Genomic DNA, 23,332 nt, shown 5'->3' with positions numbered 1-23,332 from the left:
AGAAGTAATCTGATGATGTTATGTCTGATGATCTAGATGGCCAAAAATTAAAAAAAAAAATCATTCAGTTCGTGCGTTTCATGAATACCGTATGAGTTGTGTGAAACTCAAATGTGTGTGTGAGTGTTTTGAGAGTTCATATATCCAGACAGGTGGAGGTGGAACCAGGTCTCGTTTATCAACCAAACATTGTTTAGGATGTAAGGTAATTGCCGAAGAATCCAAGACCATGTGCAGTAACGAATTCGTTTCTGCTTCTCCAGCCCTGCAACTCTTGAGCAGCATAATCCTGTACGGCTGCAGTTTCGGTACCTTTGCCGCAATTTGATTTGTGGAGTAGGAATACCCCGTTCCTGAGACAAACGACGTAATGATATCTGGAGAGACTGCTGCAAGCGGGTCAGAATGTCTTCTGCCGTTTTTGTCAAACCAAATGTGAAGTGCTTGGCAGTCTCGTTCAATAGAGATTCTGTTGTTTCCAACTCTCTCAGAAAGACAAGTGGACACCGTACTCTCACTGGAAAGCCACTTGTGTGACAGCGATGAAGTAGACTACGATAGCTAGTAATTTTTAACAAAAAAAAAAAAAAAAAAAAAAAACACCCTGAGACAGCACGTAGGGTATCTTTACCGATGCAGACAATAAGCAACAAGCAAAAGGGAGGAAAAAATTAACAACAGTGGCGACATCACTCAGATATCATACAAAACAAATGAAGGAAAATGCGTCGTTGAAATGAAATCCCCTCTGAAATGGTGCAATGTACACAAAGTTGTGCTATTTTTTTTTTGTATGTAAAGCCCGTTTTATATTTACCACTATTTACAATACATACCACTGTATTTTAATTTAAAAAGTTTGATTATACAATATGTATATTTCGGACAGTGGCCATATTGATTTTCAATGTTACTGCTATAAATAAGGTCAATTTCGAGGACATGGTACTCACTTTTGTTTATTGATATCAGGAACAATATTTAAAAATGGTAGTTAAGTTAGTATGAACATTAAAAAAATATTAACAAAGTGTGTACAGTAAGTTAAAATTATGAGTGTGCAGGTAATGACGTCACCCGATAGTCATATATAACCGGATATGACGTTTACTGTACTCCCCGCCCAGATGTATAGGTACGTGTAAGTATTAATCCGCGTTGGCCTTGAGTTGCGATACTAACATGTAGTTCATTATTTAAAAAAAAATACATTATGTCTTACAAGTAAAGAAACGTACTATATTTATAGAATTACACATATAAAGTGTGAAACTCTTTTAGGAATGCACATAATTTAAAAAATCTAAAATTATGAATATTTTCGGCGGGAATCTTATTATTTCTATTCCTTGTGTCTTAAAAGCGTCTACAAGCGAATATAAGGTATAGGATAAATAAACTTCGTGGATTTAAAAATGTGAATAAGAACCGAAGCTCCCAGTAGAATAAATTTGTTTATTTCGGTCGGACTATTTGTAATTTACTAACGTTGTGTCGTGACGTGCTTTTCCCGGGTGAAAATACCTGTCGCTATTGGTGCATTTGAGGGTCATGTGTGATGCTAAAGTAGCCATCTTGTCAAAATTATATTTGGTGTGGAATAGCTCTGCAATTTTTGTGAAATTGTTGAATTATTTGCGAATATATAACTTTAACAACAACGGCTGTAATATAAACGTCAGCAGGAATTTCTTATTACTTATTGGTATCTTCTATAGAGGTGTAGAAACGTCAGTAGCTGGCTGATTACGGCGTCCCGGTCTTTGCGCCAAATAGATGTAAGTAGTTACAAATTGTAAAATGTTTTAATATTATTGTATTATTTGTTGTTGTTGTGCAATCTTTATTTTCGAAAAAATAATAACAATAAAATTATACGGTTAGGAAAAACAGTAATATTACTTGATACATGCATTTGATTAATAGAAATTTTGGCATTTAATAGCACGCAGTTGACTTTTGTTATTGGACTTGTTCACGTATTTAGACCGCGTGATATTAATAAGTTGTAAATAGTTGGGTGTATGAATTACTGTAAAATTTTGTGAATAATTGAATATTGTTTACAGTTTTGGGGACATAACCTCAATATGCAAATTTTGATATTTAAAAAATTCCATTTGTTTTAAAAGTTGTTTTTATATTTTAACATGTGGTACCTGTTTACATTATATTATATTGACACCTTTAGTAGTCATTAACCTCTGCTTACTGTATTATTTGTTACTATCTAGGTTTAGGAGAGATATTATGAGTTATGATTTTCTTCATATGCTAAATAATTACTACGGGTATTTTAAATTAATCGCACGCGTAAAAAACGGATGTAGGTATATGATATTTGAGCAGTTGTTGATTGGCCACCCCTGGTTTTTTTGTCACATGAACCATTGTTTGTAAAACTTCATTATAAATTTAATTGATAATAAAATACATTGATCGTGTTTTATCTACATTATGATAGGCTATTTCACGAACTTTAATTAAGACTCACCTGGATATTGTTATGAACATTTTTGAAATGCATTTTATTCAAATTTCATATTTGGTAATAGTGATATTTTAAACAGATATTAGATAGACCCATGTGGTTACAATAGTGTTGGTTCTTTTGGATTCTGTTTTTAGGGACAATATATTTTGTAAAAGGATACTGGCGGATGAATGAAGAAAGAAAAAACAAAGCCATGAAAAAAATAAGATAGAATATGTGATCTTTATCAGATATTATTATTATTATTATTATTATTATTATTATTATTATTAATTTTAGGCCTATTATTATCATCATCATCATCCTGATTATTATCATTAGGGTATATTATTATCATTATTGTTAAAACATTTTCACAAAAAATTCACTTTAATGAAACTTAATTTTTTTTTCTGCAGGCAATTGAAAGTTGTAGTAGGGCCGTTGTTGAACTATCTTATACTGAAAAAAATATATATTCGTCTACTTTCTCAAACATAATACAAAATAACAATGCTTCAATAGTTTGTTTAATGCTGAAGTTTTGATTTCAGAAATTGAACAGTAGAAATCATAGACTCTTTAAGAATGAATCACATTCATTGTCAGGTTCATTGTTGTGGGTCGTGCTTGTATTCTGCCAGATTTAAGCTATAAGTAATATTGTTTATTTTCAACATTTAAATACTGTATAAGTTTTAAAATATCCCTCAGTTTTAGAGTTTTCACAGATGATTAAGTTACATAAACAGGTGCTGTGGGCATATTTATGAAATATATATTTTGCGCTATCGTCTTAAACTCACTAGGCCTAGTGATCAAATACAGTACAATTTAATGTGGTATGTGGTTTTATTGTAGTTTTGTGGTTTACATTGAACTCAGAAAGTTTGTACTTATCATAAACTTGAAGCCTTCAGCCCTTCACATTGAAAATTCTGTTTGGGTGAATCCATTGTAACGGGTGTGACGGACACAGAGAAGTAAAATTTACAATTCCCATGAAAAACTGAAGAAAAGTCATTAAAATATAGACCAGGTCTCAAGTGTAATCACAAGAAAATAAATTTAGAAAATTGATTGATAACAGAAGTATATGCTCTTAAAGTGTTGTAACAGATGTGACAGTATATGGACACAGCATTCGACTTTTGTAAAACTCTGTGATTTGTCAAATCCTTAACAAATGAAAGTAATTGACGATATATCCAAGATATTCGCAAAAACTCTCAAAATACAAAGATGATAAAATAAATAGGAATATGAAGGTAAAAAAATAATAATGCGTAACGGGCGTGACACCGTTTTGTAACGGATGTGACCTATTAAGAATGGAACACATGGATTTCACTGAATAGAGAATATTATTTTTCCCATATATATCTATAGTTTTCTAAAACTTGTAATACATTATGTTGTCTCTCTGGGAAAAATGGCTTTTATTTGATCGAAACTACTGTTGTTTCAATGCCTTGCATCTAGCAATGAAGTCATTAGCATTCGTGCTGTCCAGTACTTCTGGGCTACAGTGTCTTCTGCAGATAGTGCATTGCAGGTCTTCAAGGTATTGGAGTTTCCTCGATGAGATGTGTCTAAAGTTGTCCCCACCCGGAGATCCAATAGGGGGACAGTTACATATGAAAAAATGTCTTCTGCATTCAGCTTGAACACCTTTGCTTGGTTACCTGAAACTATTTTGAGTGACCCAGGAGTTGAATCATTTAACTCTTAATTTAAGTTTACCATATTCATCATATGTCCACTGACAGTAAGTAACCTATAACCTGATTTCTAGTTGGCCATGACGAGAAATACAAAGGCCTAGCTATATTTAGTTCGTTATTTTCTTGTGATCTCATAGTTTCATAGTTTTCAACAGTTAATTAATTTATTTAGTTATGATTTCGAATGTGAAGTAGGCTATAGGTTGATGGGAACGTGTGATGATGTTAATGGCACGTGAATCTAAGTATTATATATTTATTTCTTTCTCCAATATAGAATATTGATACTTACTTACTGGCTTTTAAGGAACCCGGAGGTTCATTTCCACCCTCACATAAGCCCGCCATCGGTCCCTATTCTGAGCAAGATTAATCCAGTGTCTATCATCATATCCCACCTCCCTCAAATCATAGAATATTGATAACCACATGAAAATTGTTTACATTGGCAACTAGTGTTATAATGTTGTCATTAATGAAACTGATGTTAATCCATTTACATCCACAACTTTTGTTAATTCCTCAGACATAATAAAATGTGCCATTTGTAATAGAAATTTTACAAAAAGAGATATTCACATACATATAGCTAGAAGTCATAATTCGTCATCTCAAGACTCTGTTAACAACATTGTTTGTATTACTAATGATACTGATTAGCAAGGAAAGTCTTTGCGAGAAAGCGAGACTTCTCATAATTCTCAAAGTATACAGGAGAGTAAAGCCTCTGATCCATCTCAGTGTCCACACTGTGGCCTTTTCTATTCAAATAAATACGGGGTAAAAATTCATATCAGCAAAGTCCATCATGAAATACGTCAGACTACTATCACATCACGGAAAACAAAACCATAGTTCTGGGATATCTGACAACACGGTTTGTAACCTATCATCCCCTTAACATAACAATATTGGAAATCGCAATGTGTGCACAGAATTTAACCAGAAAATGACAGACTGGTGAGATAGATTTATTCTTGATATTAATGATGAAGACTACAATCTTAATGTCAACTTGTGGACTGAATTCTTGGCTATGGAGATCGATTTACTTCCAGATCCAAAACACCCAGCTCAGAAGTACTACCAATATCGGAAAAACAAAATTAACATAGACAACCAAAATAAATATAAACAAACTACAAATCCGAAATGTGCAACTAAAAGAGATCGACTGAAACGTAGAGAAAAATATAAGTTTCAACTTAACTGAAGCTATATTTAAATACTTTTCTGATACACATGGACAGCCTAACCATATGGTTCACACAGAATATTCTTCCACTCTAAAAGTAGATGAACGAATTGAAATGGACATGTTCATGGAAACAATAAGTACTGTACTGAGGAAATTGAGACAGTTCGAAGGAGTATAGCAGTAGATACATTGCCTGGTCCTGATCACATCATTGTGAGAGTAATTAAAAATAAAACAGCAACAGAAATAATAGCTTCTATCACCATATGAATGTTAAAAACTGGCTTCATACCCTTCAAGTTTAAATAAGCCCAAACCATATTAATCCATAAAGGTAGTGATACAATGGATTTAACAAACTGGAAGCCTATCACAATAAATGATCAGTGATCAGAAAAGTAATTGGACGTGTACTTGACTGACATCCGCGAATTCGTGAGTTTTAACCCCAACCAAAGAGGTTTCACCAACTCCTCTGGTACCGGTACTCACATCAACACTGCAGTTCTAGATTCTCTGCTACGTGAAGCTAAAACAAATGCAAAAGATCTGGCTGTTATTTTCATTGATATAAGGAAAGCTTTTGATAACATAGGTAATGACCACTTAAGAAATACCTTAAACACATTACCTATTCCAACTAAACTCACAAAACTGTCTTCAGCTTATAGATAGGCAATATCACAACAATTCAATCTAATAATGGTAAAAAAAAATTCATCGCCATATTCAGAGATGTGTCACCTTGTCACCTACTCTTTTCAATCTATGCATTGACCATATTTTGAACGAACTAAATGAACACAGCATGACTACTCAGTATGGATTTAACTTAAGTCCACCTGAAGGTCAACTGTAACGAACTTTGCAGATGATATTTATCATTGATAAAGACAAAAAATCCGCTTTAACATTCTTCAATAACGCAGTTCAATAATTCCATGAAATCGGACTAGATATTAACATTAACAAGGTAAAGGCATGTGTATTAAAAAGGGTCAACTGTTTGTAGGAAATTTCCACATCTCGTCTGGAAATGAAGTAGCTGGTTTGCAAAGAGGTGACTTCATTCGCTATCTAGGTGTCAACTTTTATGACGAGATTAATTTTGATCCTCTTTCAACATCGACTAAACTAAGAACAAACTAATGTAGAACTGCTTATTTCTTCACCACACTTACAAGCTAATCAAAAATACATCATTAACACCTCAATCTGTCCTAGTCTAATATATCCATTTCAGACATTGCCTCCAAAAAAATCTCTAATAAATTCATAATGGATGCAGATATTATGATAAGGGATGTGCTGAAAGAAATATTGCAACTGCCTAATGACCTTTCTACAGATATCTTGTATACAGACACAAGGGATTAGGTTTATTTTGTTCAGCATACTTACAACATATAAATGCATGTAAGATATTGCTTAAATCCAATAATTCCTTCCTACATGCTACACGGCAATTATCCCAAGAAATTACATCCAGTCTAACAACACTCAATATCACCGAATCAGCAAATATTTAGACAAATGTGGCACTGTAGATACGCGAAAGGTACGGTACAGCAAGTATTAAGAGAAAAAGATTTGAGAATTGGAGCCAGAAAAAACATAAAGGCAAAGGCGTGCTCTTATACCAACAATATACCCCTACCAATAAGTGGATCTGGAATCACAAGGGTCTTTCCTGTAGTGAGTGGAAGGTAGCGATCAAGATGACTGCGAACGTATCAGCTGTGCATAGTGTACCTGGCAGGTTTTTGGGCAGTAACCTCTGTCGACGTTGCAACAGGGAGGTTGAAACCCTTGCCCATGTCCTGGGGGCCGGTCCATATGGTGAACTTCTGTGAAATATGTGACATCCTACAGTAAGATGTATAATAGCAACTGCCTTAAAGAACAAAGGTTATTCATTGAATGAAGAAGTACACGGCATATCCAGTGAGGGCAGTAATCGAAGACTCGACATAATTGCACATAAATCTCCCTCTCTTAAAGTTTACATCATAGACCGTACTATGAGATTCGAATCGCATGAACATCAGCCAGAAGATGTACACGAGGAAAAAAGGAATATATATGAACCTTCAATCAATTTTTATAAGGACAAATATCATCTGGAATCCATCGTCATTACGGGACTAATGATAAGAGCCTGTGGGACCATACCCTGGTTCCTAGTCGACTTCTGGAAATCTTTTGACCAGTAGTTCAGGAGACACTGATGAAGACGCAACATCGCGTCGAAACGGGCCATCTGTCCAAGGTATATAACCTTTTTTTTTTTAAATTTTAACACTTTTTAACGTGTGACTAAGTAATTTTATGCTTTTGGCTTCATGAAGATATTTTAAGAGATCTAACAATTGCAACACTCAAAGGATCAATAGCTATTTTCAAGCATCTATACATATGGACCATGACTTTAACTTGCATCTTCTTGACGTTACTTCGTATATTATTATGTGTTTCAATCTATTTCAGTTTGTTATTTTTCACTGTAACAACAAAAATATGTTTCATTGAGCCTCAAGGCATTTACTTTATATTTATTGTATCAGGGTACTCTTTGTCATTGCAACCTGTAGTTGTTACAGGAAGAAATAAATAAAAATTGATGTTTCTGCATTGAAGGCATCATGTCTGAAGTAGCCTATATTTATGCATTTTCACAAGTATTTCCCATCCATGTTTCACTATGAATGTCACAAGAAACTTTGAAAAAATGTCTTTGGGCAAGGATGGAAAATTAGTCAAAACCTTAGAAAGAGAATTAAGTTTAGTTAAGTATTTGACATCTTCATGATACATGCACAAATGTTATGAGGCAATGCAGAAAGTGAAAAAACAAATGGTGGGTGCAAATTAAAAAATGATCTTTCAATTTTAATATCAGGGTACTGTAATTGAAAAGGTTGAAATAATTCACCAATGAACATGATGAAAATAACACTTAGGAACATGTTTGCATTTCCCAGTGCCGTGTCATATAAGTGATAATATAGTGCCTTTACATTCAGGTGCTTGCCAAATAGTGCTGTCTTTGTAGTACAATTCTTCTACCAATTTATTTGTATGTTCTGCTACACCATTTTTTTTTTGTCAGTTCCTTGTTTGTTTTATTAAAAAGTTGTCTTCTTTCTTCTTTTGGTGGAATTATATCCATAACTAGTTTACGGGTAACAGCTAATTTCTTCCTGGGACTGTTTGGCAAATGATGTTTCACCCTGTTTGTGGCTATTCCTAATGACTGAGTACAGTTTTATAAGAAGCCAGCAGGATGCAATGATATTTTCTGGGTTGGTATTGGCTTCTTTTTGCTCTACATCTTCTTTGTCTAAGGGCATCACTCTTGTGTTTCTTCATTCTATTTTGTTTTTTTCAGTAATAGTTCCCTTCTCTTCTTTTGCATCCCTCTTTCTTTCTCTTTCCAAGTGAGTTTCACATTTTTCTGGATCTTCCTTAAGTTTTTTCTCGATCTTTGCATTCTATTTGTACACATCAATTTCATTTTCTTAAGAGACAATCACAAATAATTTATGTGCTTAAAAATTAATGAAATTTTATATAAAACAATAATTATTATACAGTATGTACTTACATATTTTTGCAAATGAATGTACGGTTTATCAGTTAATTTTTTGTAGTCGGTGATTATAAACAATATTTAAATCTCATTATTTTGTTACATATTTTTGCAAATGAATGTACAGTTTATCAATTAATTTTTTGTAGTCAGTGATTATAAACAATATTTAAATCTCATTATTTTGCTTGTCATACCCGTTACATATTTTTTCAGTGGAAATAATAGTTAAGTTCATTTAAAATACATTGTTAGATAGAGAACACTGTTTACCTCACTCTCATTTAAAATACATTGTTAGATAGAGAACACTGTTAACCTCACTCTCCAAAAATATAAAAACAAGTATGGTATTCACTTTTTATTACAAAAACTGTCCCCCCTCCCCATTGAGGGTAGCCCTTACAGACTCAGTATATCTAAAATATATATGAACATAGATATTAAATTTAAAAAAAAAAAAAAAAGAAAGAAACAAAGAAAAGGGCATGAAAAATTACAATTGCTATTAGTGTGGCACCATGTGATTAATCTAATTTGACAGGATTTTTTCAACATAGTTATCACAATGTCTTCCCTCAGAAATGTTGGCAGAGCAAACTGCCGTCGAAATTCTTCGAAAAAAGCTGATATAGTCCCTCAAGCACCTGTAAGCAAGCCGAATACATCAACGTGAATTAAGGCATATTTCAGCTTGAAATAGTTGACTATGTTACTGGAATGAACTTTTACTATTTTTTTGTAATGGTTGTGGCATTAGAACAGTGTTATATTTACCCATGAATTACACAAACAAAAACTTACCAATGTAAGCTTTGAAGTATATAAGATTCCTTAAAGCAGTCTGCATCCAACAATAACCTGGAATTCCTCCTTACTTTCTTAAATCACATTATTACAGTATTGCCAGTTTTATTTGTCAGAGCCCTTTGCTAGCAAGTAATTTTCTTATCTGTGCATTACATGAAAAATGAATAAATGATAAAATACTAAAACCAATTGAAGACCTCCCTCGAATAAGTGCATAACCAACAAATCTATAATACACGTTTCAGAAGAAAAGAAAATAATTTCAGGGGCATATTTCGTTAGACCTATATTTACTAGCAGAACCATGTGATTAATCAAGGATACAAGTTTATTCAGCTATTGGATGCATTCATTTATTGTTATAAATCAATGCTTAAAAATTAACTTTTTCCACCTAAGTCACATATTTCATTAACTTGATGTTACACTCTTTTTCGAGGGAGGTATTCAATTATTTTATGCTACAAAACTACAATGTTTTGCCTGTTTTATGTTGCATTAATAATGGTGTTTAATACATTTTTTTTTTTTACTTATTTATCTACATTGACCTGTCATTGATTGACCAGTTTATAATAGTATGTAAGTGCTCCACTGAATTTTTTTTAATTTTCCAGTTCTTACAATAGATAATCTCTTACATCAAACTATTCCACTCTTCAGAAGTTTCAGCCCTTTCTATTTTTCGTTGTTTTTTTTTTTCTCTCAGTCATAACGAAGTGCTTGTCAGAAGACTGATAAGTATGTCCCCTTTCAGGGAAATTGTGAAGAACTTAAGTGAATCTCGCATTTATTACCATTGACAACCAAAATCAGAACATCATAATATTTTGATTTTTCCCTCAACTGTCATCACTGAAAACAAGCAGTCGTTTTACAGTTTGAGGTTTGTTATTTTTATATAGCTAATGATATAGCATTGAAACTACTTCATTACAGCTCCTTTTCACAGTGCTCTCAGGCCATGTATAGGTTACATAGTATATCTTTTCGTCTTCCCAGAGTAAATCCTAAAATCAAAACCACAATTTTCTGGAGTAAAATGCAACACTGGTGTGTAAGTGGGGGCAGAGCATATTTTCTTAAAATCAAAACAAAGCATATTTGTAGTCTCATCTGATTTCGTCTGGTCTTCACCTGCTTTTAACTTTCTTAAAAAAAACTATTGTCTTTGCTTTGTACAAATCCAGATCTCTTTGCAATGTCCCCTTATCCCCACTATTTAACCTAGTAAAACTTTTAGTTCTGACATGAGCCTACCAAAAGAGAGATGAAGTTGCCATTAATGTAGTTCTAAAAGTAATGCATTCTTAGTGTCTTTGTTAGATCTACTAAATGTGGGATAAACCTCTGGGTAGTAGACCTATTTTTTGCAAGTATTAAGTGTACATTTTCAGTATATTTTAAGTGGCAATAGTTGAATGCACACATGGAAGACAAGTTAGTCAAGCAACTGTTGACAGTTAATAATTTAAATAATTTTTCAATAATACCAACCAACGAAATTTTGGTACTGTACTCGTTAAGTATTCTGAATTTATATAGATCAGTAAATGACCCTGTTATGGTAATGGGGCCCTTCTTGAAACATCCGATATTTTTAGACATCATTTGCTTAGTATTCTGGGCAGAATATTGCTTTATTCTTTCCCTATGCAGCTATGTCTCCATATTAGAACACAGAACTACCATTATTCGTTAATTAAAAAAAAAAAACTGTATATATTTCATGGTAGAGATTTGTAGAAATGATGCTTGTCTGAGTGTTGGGTACATGCATCCTTCTGCTATTTTCATTCCAACATAGTTTTATTAACATCATAATATTGTCCTTCCACTAATACTGAATACTTTGTTTAGCTTAAAAGAATAGGTAATTCAATTACTGTATACATCTAAGTCAGGGCTCTACAGTCTGCAGGCCACACTCAGCCTTCCATGGCTTTTTATGTGGCCTGCATTTTTTTTTTTTTTGTAGAAACTGAAAATTGTGTATTAAATTGCTAGCGATTTTAGAGTTTTATTTCTTAAACACAACTGTTTCAGCATGTCTCGACAGTGAAACCTGAACTGTTGCATGCGGGATCATTAGTTCATATTAGGCCTAGTGAATATGGTGATGTGATTTACCAGGGCTGAGCCGCTGTTACATATTGGCAAGGTTCTTTGCTTTGCTTGAGAAAATTCGCAAATTTCTTGAAGATAAAGGTCGCCTGTGTGAATTAAGTGACCCCAATTGGTTATCCTGCTTAGCATTTCTTGTGAACATTTAACATAACATTTGAATGAAATGAACAGCTTATTACAAGACAAAGATCAATGATGCTTACAGTACATTGGAATCATTTCAGTTAAAGTTAATGTTATTTAAGAAACAAATTTCTGTAAAAAAAAATTGGGGAACTTTCCTAAAATCAAAGATCTACAAATCCAATATCCTGAAACATCTTTCAAAACGATCCTTTTTGTGTGGAAGTTATCAAGGGTATTCAATATTTTATTAAAATATTTGTAGATTTTATGAAAATGGATTGTGAAAAGTCTTTGTTCTCATCTCAATTTTTCTGTGATGTTGACAGTACACCGAAACTGCAATTAGAACTGCTAGATTTGCAGTTTGGTGAATTAATAATGCAGTGAAAGGAATCTTCGATTCTGAAGATCTGATAAAATTCTATAAGTTGATTTCAGTTGAAAATTATCCAGCTTTCAAGCCCTGTGTATAATATCAATGTTTTTATCGACATATGTATGTATATAACTTAAAAGAATGGGGATGTAAGTGGGATGAAATAAACAAGGAAAAACCTTGGGAAGACGGAGATGAATGGAGGCATATTTGGAATCGACCTTCTGAAAGGAGGACACGATAAGAGGAGGAGGAGGAGGAGGAGGAGGAGGATGATGATGATGATGTATGTATGTATGTAAATAAACTTTTTTTTTTTTTCAAAAAAATAAAACTCAAAAATAAAAACTGAGATCAAGCTTGAGTACAGATATTGTATTATATCTCTGCCGGTGAGTAACTAGTAAATTTCAAATGGCCTATCTCACTCGTGGGCATCAGAACATTAAAAAGCATTGCAAACTTATTTTTTTTTCCTCTTCCTGCCTACCGCAAATGTGACATTACACAGAGCCAGAGATATAATATGAGATCTGTAACATAGATATTTAAAATGGTTTGTTCCTCAGCACTACTGCAGAAAGCAGATAACAATCAGCGAAGTATTTACTGAAAATTGTATATATAAATGTATTTGTATTTCGAGAAATTGTCTTTAGTATAACATATGGCCCTTGACTGATCATCCTTGTAGTTACTGGCCTTCCAAATAACAAAAATTGGTCACCCCTGGTCTAAACATTCGTGTCTTCAGTGGGTGATCATAATAATGCTTGTCCAATGTCGTCGTACTTTTCTTAGTCTCTTGCACATGCAATTATTTATTTTCTTTTTTAACTTAATTCCACTTAATTAAATCAAAATACATTGGAAATGTAGACAGGTCAGTCCATGTCAAATTAACCATTGCATAAAATTTCAGTGCCACAGATTTGATACATTTTCTGTATATTTGTACATTTACATATAAGATGTTTTAAGGTTTTTATTTTTAAAACATTTGGACTCTCTCTTTTTTTGACATACTGAATTCTTTTCAAATGTCTAAAATCCTCAAAATTTGCTGACCACCATATACTTAAATTATATTTACTAGAGAACTATGAGAGCTACAGACCTGTGGAAAGTATCATTTTAAAGCTTATGAATAGGGCTTATATATATATATATATATATATATATATATATATATATATGTGTGTGTGTATATAACATGACATTGTGCATTTTTTTCAAAATTCACTCCTCAGTTTTTCAATGTTGAGTTTTCACAAAGATGGAATTTTTATTTTATTTTAATTTTTTTAATTTTGCAGTTAAATGTTGTTGTTGTTGTTGTTTAGTCAACTGTCTGATGATAGATCTGAAGCTCACAAGTGATAACAAGAAGCCACCACTTGTGAGGCAACTAGGCCAGGAGATAATGGGGTAGGGTGGCCAGTTCCTTTTCCTCTCCATTGCATACATCGCCGACAGCTACATATTACACTAGTCAGACTTCAGATTAATACAAACAATTGTTTTTCCTCTTGACACATATCGTCAAGTGAATGTACTGCCTGATAAATAATAGATGTACATATCAGCCAGAAACTCAATCAGAGGATAACTTAAAGATACAGCTGTCAAAAGAAAAAGTGACTACTCTCTAGACTCTAAGTTCCCTTCATGTATCTTCACTTCAATTCGGAGACAGGTGATGTTACATGTTGTTGGACCACATGGCCTGATATCTACAGTTATAATTGAAGTGTTCTGCATGTTACTGTTGTAGTGTAGTGATAGTGTTCCTGGCTGGTATTCATGAGGACATGCATTGAACACAACCTGGTGCTTTTTATGTTTTTTTTTTGTTTGTTTTATTTTAAGAAAAAGAATATAATTGCTTCTGTCTTTTTTTATGACTGTTTTAGTAATTAACATCAGGTTTATGAATGTATTATGCCATGCCTTTATCATTATTTATTATGACATCATGGCTGCAAATGGAAAGAAAGAAAGAAAGATTTTATTCTCAAAAAATATATATATTTTGTGGCATAAACTAAACAAATTTACTGGCATCTTACTTAGAAAATTTAAACAATTAAAATAATAAAAAAAAAAACAAACAAAACAAAACAAAAAGCCATGATATCTTTCATCTCGATCACATTTTGCAGTCAAGTGGGCATGGAATTAACCAGTCTTTTCAAATGGCAACTGATCTCAATCACGTCATCCCAGGCATCTTGGATGAGCTTCCACAAATCATCAGGACATCTTCAGAGGGGGATTGGGCCAATTTTCCCGCATATGCTTCTTTAATTGTGCCCTGTAGCACAGTCGGAAGAACGAATTTAGATGTTAACGTCTCAGGTTCGAATCCTGGCCATTCCTTATCATTTTATTGTGTTACAGGATAGTATAATGTAATAATATAAGAAGAAAAAACTAACACTAGTGTCTTGCAGCTGTATTGTTCCTAACCTAACATTAAATTTATGTTATTTATATCGCTAAAGAACGATAACAGAATATAAGTGCTAACTGGAATATTACTTATATCACTGAAGAATGATAATTGAATATAAGTGATAACTTGAATATTATTTATATCGCTAAAGAACTGTAACAATATAAATGATAACTTGAATATTATTTATATCACTAAAGAACAATAACAGAGTATAAATGATAACTTTAATACTTATATTGCTAAAGAATGATAACAGAATATAAATGATAACTGGAATATTATTTATATCGCTGAAGAATGATAATAGAATATAAGTGATAACTTGAATATTATTTATATCGCTAAAGAACTGTAACAGAATATAAGTGATAACTTGAATATTATTTATATCACTAAAGAACAATAACAGAGTATAAATGATAACTTTAATACTTATATTGCTAAAGAATGATAACAGAATATAAATGATAACTGGAATATTATTTATATCACTAAAGAACGATAACAGAATATAAGTGATAACTTGAATATTATTTAGGCCTATATCGCTAAAGAATGATAACAAAATATAAATGATAACTTGAATATTATTTATATTGCTAAAGAATGATAACAGAATAAAATTGATAACTTGAGTATCACTTATATCATGAAAATGGGTAGAACAGAGAAAAATTCTCTCTGGCACCAGGATTCGAACCCTGGTTTTCAGCTCTACATGCTGACGTTTTATCCACTAAGCCACACCGAATTCAAATTCTGATGCCGGATTTAATCCTTCTCATTTTAAGTTCTACCTCTGTTCCCCTTTGATGACCTACCCTCATGTACTGTGTCACAGAATATGATTGGAATTAAAAAATAATTTTTAAATATCTTATAGTATGGTACAAATATACAAAAAATTAACAAAATCCAGGCTACCACGTCATTCCAAAATAAATTCTTCATTGGTTGATTTGACATGGAATGACCCAGGTATTAGTTTTCTATATCTAATAAATAAGTAACCTTTCATATATCTTTTGAAATCATGCATTTTTTAAGAGTTCGTAAAATTGAGGAATATTAATGTTTATTGAAGAAATATAATCTACTTTTGTCTATGGCTACTTTCTGTAAATTAGGAATAAAAATTTATGCCCAAATGAAGCTTTCAATATAGAAGTTATTCTAGAGATAAGAAACCTGCACCATCAGTTTTAGATTGTGAGATAAAAGTTTAAATTTCAGTAAGTCTGTGTTGAATACTGCACCTATTTTGAAATCTATTCTCAGGGTTCACTATTATTGTACTACTATTACTGTGAAGGTCCACTGCAATCTGTGACAATCGCAACCTGATTGACATATGTATAGGATTGTTCTCGGTCAATGCATTAACAAACAATAATTTCCAATATTGAAGAAAGTACTTAAACTTTGGTCTACATTTTCTTCACAATTTTGACGCTAAAAATCCTTGAAGTAATGCTTGGATGGTGGGTATGATTTCGCGTTAGTTACTGCTCCTCAGATGTAAGCTTATGTAATCTCAATTTTCCTCTATGAAAACATTATTTTTTTCTTTTTCGTGGTTTGTAGGTAACTGAATTCAATGAACTTTTAAGTAAATCCAAAGCACAGAAGATATGGATTCAATTGTTTGACTTGTGACAAATTTGGGGTCGGAGGAAATGTAGAATCTACTGGACTCGGAAATTAAAGAAGAGTTAAGGTACGTGCCCTGAAAGGGGAAAAAAAAAATGGTGAACTAGATTTACAGTTAGATAACAACTTCTATTATTCAGAAATTGCAGTTAACACTGGAATTCTTTTAAGATGCTAGAAATGTATAAAATATGTATACTGATATTCTCATATCTTCTCTAATGTGTTTCTAATAATTGCAAAATAATTAGTTGGTAGTCTGTTACATCCTCGATCATGTCAGTTTTCATACTGTGTTTGCAATGTAGGAAATCTGTTTGATTACTATAGTGATATTTAAGATTCTCATATAATGGTTACAGGTCGACCAACTTTTATTTCCAATTGTAAATAATGTCTGTTTTTGTATTTTGACATTTGCTTATGGGTCAGTGTACAAGATCTAGTAATAATAGCAGGTGCAGTTTTTGTTGCATGTCTTGTATGAAAGTACACTGGTAACAGATATTTTCTTCTATTGATAATCAAAACTTTGTCACCCAGTATTTAAATTATTTTCTCTTCCATTCTGGAAATAATTTTCAGAATTATTGTAGAACTTAAATTTTGGACTACACTCCTTATTTTCTTTACCATTTGGTTGTTATTTGCATGACAGTGGTCCATTAGTCTCTCTTGAATTATATAAAACTTGTGTGAAATCTGTTTCTATAGACGAAAATAATATTTTTAGAACATATAATTTGTGCATTGCTATTCACTTACAGAGAGTCTGGAGGGAATACTGTGACTTGTTATATGTAATTCATGTTCGTTTGATGATGTTTTTTGATGAAATAGTTTTTTTATATATTTTGACTGGATTGTGTTTTGTGAAAAATTGCAGTGTGATATGATCAGTGTGATCAATTGTCTCACAGCATTTAAATTTTTCAGTTTAGTCCATGTGAAACAGATGAGTGTCTTGTTCATTGTTATGAATGAATACGGAAATAGCACACACTTTATTCTGCGAGATGTGAAGAAATTATTGCCACATTACAAAAACTGATTTTGAGATATTTTAAAAAACGTATTTCAGCATCTCTGGTACTACAAAACAAATTGGAATATCATCTATTTGTCTGTCTGTCAATCATTTCAGTCATCACTTAGTTTTAGAACCTCTAGAATGATCTTTCTTGGTGTCTGATTGGGATACCCATCAATATTCACTGTGGTGGAATAAAAATCCATTTTCTTTGACCAGGATTGAACCTGTGAACCTCATACTGGCAGCTACTTGATTATCAAGGACAACTGAAAGTTCCCAAATTAGGGGATGGGTGGAAAGAAAATAGCAGTGCATGTAAAAATGAGATTACTATAACGTCTTTTTGAGACAGGAATAAATGTCATTGCTGTATGAACTGGCAACCAAGATTAAATTATAATACAGTAAGAATATCTACATAATCATACCTCCAATTGAAAACAACTTAAGGCTTAAAGACATCTAGCCTATACGAAATAATTTTAAGATTAACGTTATTCTGACCATTATGGATATAGAGAGATTTAACTTCATCTTCATATGCTCTTTAGAACGTTCAGTGGGCCTTGGTAAAAGTTTCCCACTTCCTTCTATCTAGTGCCAGCCATTAAAAAGCAAGGCAAGGTTGGCGTGGGTTCTTTGTAGTAAATAATTACCCGACTTTCACAGTTAGTTACAAACATCACTTTTGTGATGAGATTTTTTTTTTCTCCACTTTGACAGTTCTCCTCAAGGGTGATTGCTTAACAAGTAACATATTCCAGTGAAAATTTCCATATAAATGACCAAAATACCTTTTTATGTTCCTGTGAATTTCAAATACAGGATATTGGTTTTGTAAGTAGTGAAGTTATATTAGATGCAAATACAGTATGTAGAGGTATGTCCTGAATTTCTGTGCAAAATAAATAAATGAGCTTACTAGAAGAAAAATTTTTGCATAAAAAGTTTTCGTCACAGTGTATGACTTCACTTCCACATGTATTGTAAGTAATAGCCTAATCCAAGAAAATAGAGTATAAATGAGAATATCATAGAATGATAAAGAATTGTATTGTTGTGAAACATATAAAAGTTATAATGAAAGGAAATTTATTAATTTTTTTTTTGCAGTATAATAATTTTTCTTCAGGGCGACATAAAATAATCTGAACCAGTTAGATGTATTCATCTTCTTCTATCTTCTGCTAATCTTAGCTGTTAGATAAAAGAAAATCACTATTCATGTATTGTAGTCTTCAGTGCACTGCCTGTTATTATTTACAAGCTTTGAAGGATCAAGAAAAGAATTTCAAGTTTTGGACAGAATTAAATTTTCTCCATATTCGTACCTGCTATCAACTGATGTTTATGTTTGTATATGAAATTAATCTGCTTACTTTGTATTACCGGTAATAATTATATATTATATTTTTTGTGTCATTTTTGGTTTCACATCAGAGCTACAGTGCTGATGTAAGATCTGTGAAATATATCAAGTGAAATGAAACTGAAAATTTGGTTTAATTTGCTCTAAGTATTTCCAGAAAATATTTAGTATAGATTTCTTTAAGAACTAAAATAGTTGAGAAGTTCAGTTGGAGGCATAATTGTACAGATAATTTATTTCTTGTGAATTTGTTAAAGAATGAATTTGATACATCTACATGCAACTTACTATTCATAAATGAAGTTAATGACTTACTTTTGAAAAAAAGTCTTTGTGTGCAGTGCAATACAAATACAGCAATACAATTACTTCATGATAAAGACAAGAGTCTTATAAGTAAACTGAGGCGCAGCATATAGACTGCCATTCTGTTGACCTTTTCAGTCCTTGATTGAATTGACTTACCCTTTAAACCTGTTGCATCTTTTGAGCTCCCGAGGGCGCAGAACATACGAGTACAAAGAAACCAAAGGAAAACAGAAACAAGGAATTTCCATTATGTAACCCATCACAAGTAACAAGCCACCACTAATATACATGTATGTTATAAATTTGAAAATTTTTGCCACCATTACTTAAGTTTGTTACATTATTGAATTTAATTTATTGAAAATATTACATTTAATTGGTATTGTACTCATATTTTATATTTAAGTCATCATCGGATTGAGTAGGAACGCTGTTTAGTCAACATTGCACCAATTGAATTTGCTTACCTTGATTCTTTTAACCTCGAAAATGTTACGATGATAGATTTAACTTTTAATTCGTTTTCTTGTACATGTATATAATGGGAATAGTCTATACAGTATCCTAAGTTGAGAAGACCATAACTATCTGCTTCCAAGTTATCGTTGGTGGTGGAGTGCATATCATGCTCGCCATTAAAACTGAGATTTGTAGGTTCATATTCAGGCGAGGATGATGGCTTTTAAAGATAAGAAATATTAGCAAGTTTCATTCCAGTGAAAAGTAAAGTCAGAGGTCCCCTATCATAGATCTGCGACACATAAAAACCTTGAAGCTTACCACATTTCTCATCCGTATTGGAATTCAACTTATAATTCTGTCGTTAAATATAACTTCTGCATTACAAGCACAATATTGTTACAGAAGTAACTAAATGTACTGGAATTTAACAGAAATGTATGTTTTTAAGTTCTTAATTGACCTAGCAACTACTGGCATTTATCTACTTATCAAGGTGAAAATACTGCTAAGTAAATGCTAAATGGCACGAACATCAAATATCATGAAACATGATAATTCTACAAGATGATATTTGTTTAAATGCTTTTGGTGTTTTTATTTCAAAATTGTATTGTTTATTGCATGAATGACATTGATTCATTTCAGTTTTGTGGCATGTGACCTGTAGGTACCTACATATCCATCAACCTCGAAGTATATCATTGGGTGGCATTGTAATTTGGGTAAAGGAATTAAATTTTTCACTCTGCAGAAGTACACCCTTTGCCAAGGAAACTGGTTGCTGTTCAGAGACTAAGTCCCATCTTGGACTAGCTCGGAAATCATTGTGTACATTGTGTTTACACGTGTGTTTTACATGCTCTATCACTAAACCATAAACGTTTCATAGGGATAATGTCGTTTCATGTCACATATGTCATTGCTACGACTTAACTTCATTCTCAGACCTCGGTGCTTAATATTTCCCCGTGTGTATCGTGCATTGATACAAACGACACTTAGACAAATTCACGCTAAAGGAGAGCGACCATTTTCTGTGTCAAAGAGTGTACATAATTTGCATTAGAGAATTAAAATTTTCATTCTGCTAAGATACATAATTGGATGCTGTTATGCAAAAGGGAACAAACCTGCAAAATTGCAGTATTTTTAGATAATGTTATCGGGAAGCAGGGAAGGATCTTTGTACATAATGCAAAAATCACATAACCCATTTTCTGATACAGCTGTAGAAAAAAATCTGCTTCATAATTCTAGTAAATTAATTTTGAAACAAAGGAAAAACTTTGAATTTAAAAATCTCGATTCCTGCTTCCTGTGGGTTGGATCCCTTTAACATAACTATATCCAGTTTGCATTAGGGAAATAAATTTTTACTCTGTAGAGATACATAATTTGCATTAGAGAAATAAATTCTCACTCTGTACAGGTACATAATTGTATTAGAAAATTACATCCTGCAAGTGTCATAATAACTTCATTGCTGAATTTCAGTTTACAGATACTTGATTCAGCACTTCCCTTACATTTCTTTCCCGAAGTAGTGAGGGCCTTTTGTCTTGAAATGGATGAGTATAGCTATTCTTGGACTATCTCCAGATTTGGTACAATTGAGTAGTTGAGAAAATGACTTAAATCACAAACTAAAAAATAATGACTAATCAAGAGAAAGCCGCTAAATTAGAATCCACACCTGAGAATAGTAATGAGTACTGGACTCATCTAAAAAGCAGATAACAGCAGAAGAAACAATGGATACAGAGAAGGTGTGAAAATTAAGAAACATTGGGTCACAGGAAAAATGTTGGCGAAGATGGAGGAAAGGAGAAAATGGAAAAAAAAAACATCAACAATCTAGAGAGAAAAGGAATATTTTTTTAGTTGGTTATTTAACGACGCTGTATCAACTACGAGGTTATTTAGCGTCGATGAGATTGGTGATAGCGAGATGGTATTTGGCGAGATGAGGCCGAGGATTTGCCATAGATTACCCGGTATTCACCTTATGGTTGGGGAAAACCTCGAAAAAACCTAACCAGGTAATCAACCCAAGCGGGGATCGAATCCGCGCCCGAGCGCAACTTCAGACCTGCAGGCAAACACCTTAACCAACTGAGCCACGCAAAGTAAAATGTTTGGATTTCATAAATAAGAACAGGAAATAAATGTGGCTGATAGAATACGAAATCGGAAATGAAATAACAAACAAGGAATACTGAACAGATGGACGAAATATGTAAAAGAATTATATGAGACAAGGAATTGTCCAGATGACTTAATTATAGAAGATGAAGTAGCCGATGAAGTAGAAGACAAAGGATTTTCTAGCTTAGAGAGATGAAGAATGGAAAAGTAACAGGAGTTGATGAATCCTCGTTGAATTAGTGAAATACTTGGGTGAAGACAAGAAGGAAATTCTGTCATTATGCAACGAAATATATGAGAAAAACAAATGGCCTGAAGATTTTACTGAGACAGTGTAGCTTCCAATACCGAAGAAAAATAATGCCATGAAATGTAACGAGTTCAGGACTATCAGCTCATATCACACTCACCGAAAATTCTCCTGTGATTGACGTTGATATCTAAAATGAGTTGAAGAAGAGCAGTTTGGCTTCAGGAAGGGGAGAGGTATGAGGGATGCAATTGGACTGTTGTGAACAATTGGCGAAAGATATTTAGAGAAGAATAAAGAAGTGTATGTAGTATTTTTTTGTGGACCTAGAAAAGACATTTGACAGAGTGAATTGGACTAAACTAATGGGGATCCTGAAGAAAATTGGTGTGGATTGGAAAGAGAGGAGGCCGTTCAACAATCTTTATATGAAATGAGTCAAAATCAAGATAGGAGAAGAAATGTCACAAGGAAGTAAAACAGGGAGAGGAGTATGACAAGGATGCCCTTTATCAACTACCTCGTGCAACATGTATTTGGAGAATTTAGTGAAGGACTGTTTTCAGAACATGGGAGGAGTAATGATAGGAGGAAGAAGAATAAGTGCATAAAGATTTGCTGATGATATGGTGTTGTTAGCAAAAGAGGAAACGATATTAAGTAATATGCTAAATGACAGTTGTGAGCAGTATGGGATGAAGATACATAAATGCAAACAAGACGAAGACCATGGTTATCTGAAGAAAAATAAAGATGGTAAATGTGCGAATTCTAAATGAAGCAGTATAGTAAGTGGACAGCTTCAAATACTTGGGGTGTACTATAAATAGTAACATGAGCTGCTGCCAGGAAGTCAAAAGGAGGATAGCATATTCTGCAGACTTCTAGAAAAAGAACTAAGGATGAAACTAGTGAAGTGCTTTGTGTGGAGTGTGGCATTGTATGGAATAGAAACATTGACATTACAACGAAGTGAAAGAAAGCGACTAGAAGCATTTGAATTAGGGAAATAAATTTTTACTCTCTAGAGATACATAATTTGCAATAGCAAACATGAGGAAGGGTGGAGCATGTGAAATGGACAGATAGAATAAGAAATGAAGCTGTGTTGGAAAGAGCAGGTGAGAAAAGAATGATGCTTAAACTGATCAGGAAGAGCAAAAGAAATTGTTTGAATTACTGGCTAAGAAGAAACTGGCTACGAATGCAATAGAAGGAATAGTAAATGGGAGA

General features: G+C 32.9%; 1 protein-coding gene across 7 annotated transcripts in view; it reads left to right on the top strand.

Annotated features, from left to right (window-relative positions):
* The first annotated feature begins 1,544 nt into the window (after window positions 1–1,544).
* The window catches only part of LOC138715072 (uncharacterized), a 91,199-nt gene continuing 69,411 nt past the window's right edge, over window positions 1,545–23,332 (top strand). For 4 of the 7 annotated variants that reach the window (XM_069847563.1, XM_069847561.1, XM_069847560.1 and 1 more), the window contains exons 1-2: window positions 1,545–1,778; window positions 16,466–16,598. The gene's annotated coding sequence lies outside the window, so the exon portion shown is untranslated. Of the gene's footprint in view, window positions 1,779–16,203; window positions 16,363–16,465; window positions 16,599–23,332 lie in introns of those variants that run through there. The other 3 variants (XM_069847562.1, XM_069847558.1, XM_069847559.1) reach the window with 3 other exon arrangements.

Source organism: Periplaneta americana, chromosome 15, assembly GCF_040183065.1.
Source record: "Periplaneta americana isolate PAMFEO1 chromosome 15, P.americana_PAMFEO1_priV1, whole genome shotgun sequence".
Classification (NCBI taxonomy): Eukaryota; Metazoa; Arthropoda; class Insecta; order Blattodea; family Blattidae; genus Periplaneta; species Periplaneta americana.
This window is presented reverse-complemented; position numbering and strand designations above follow the sequence as displayed.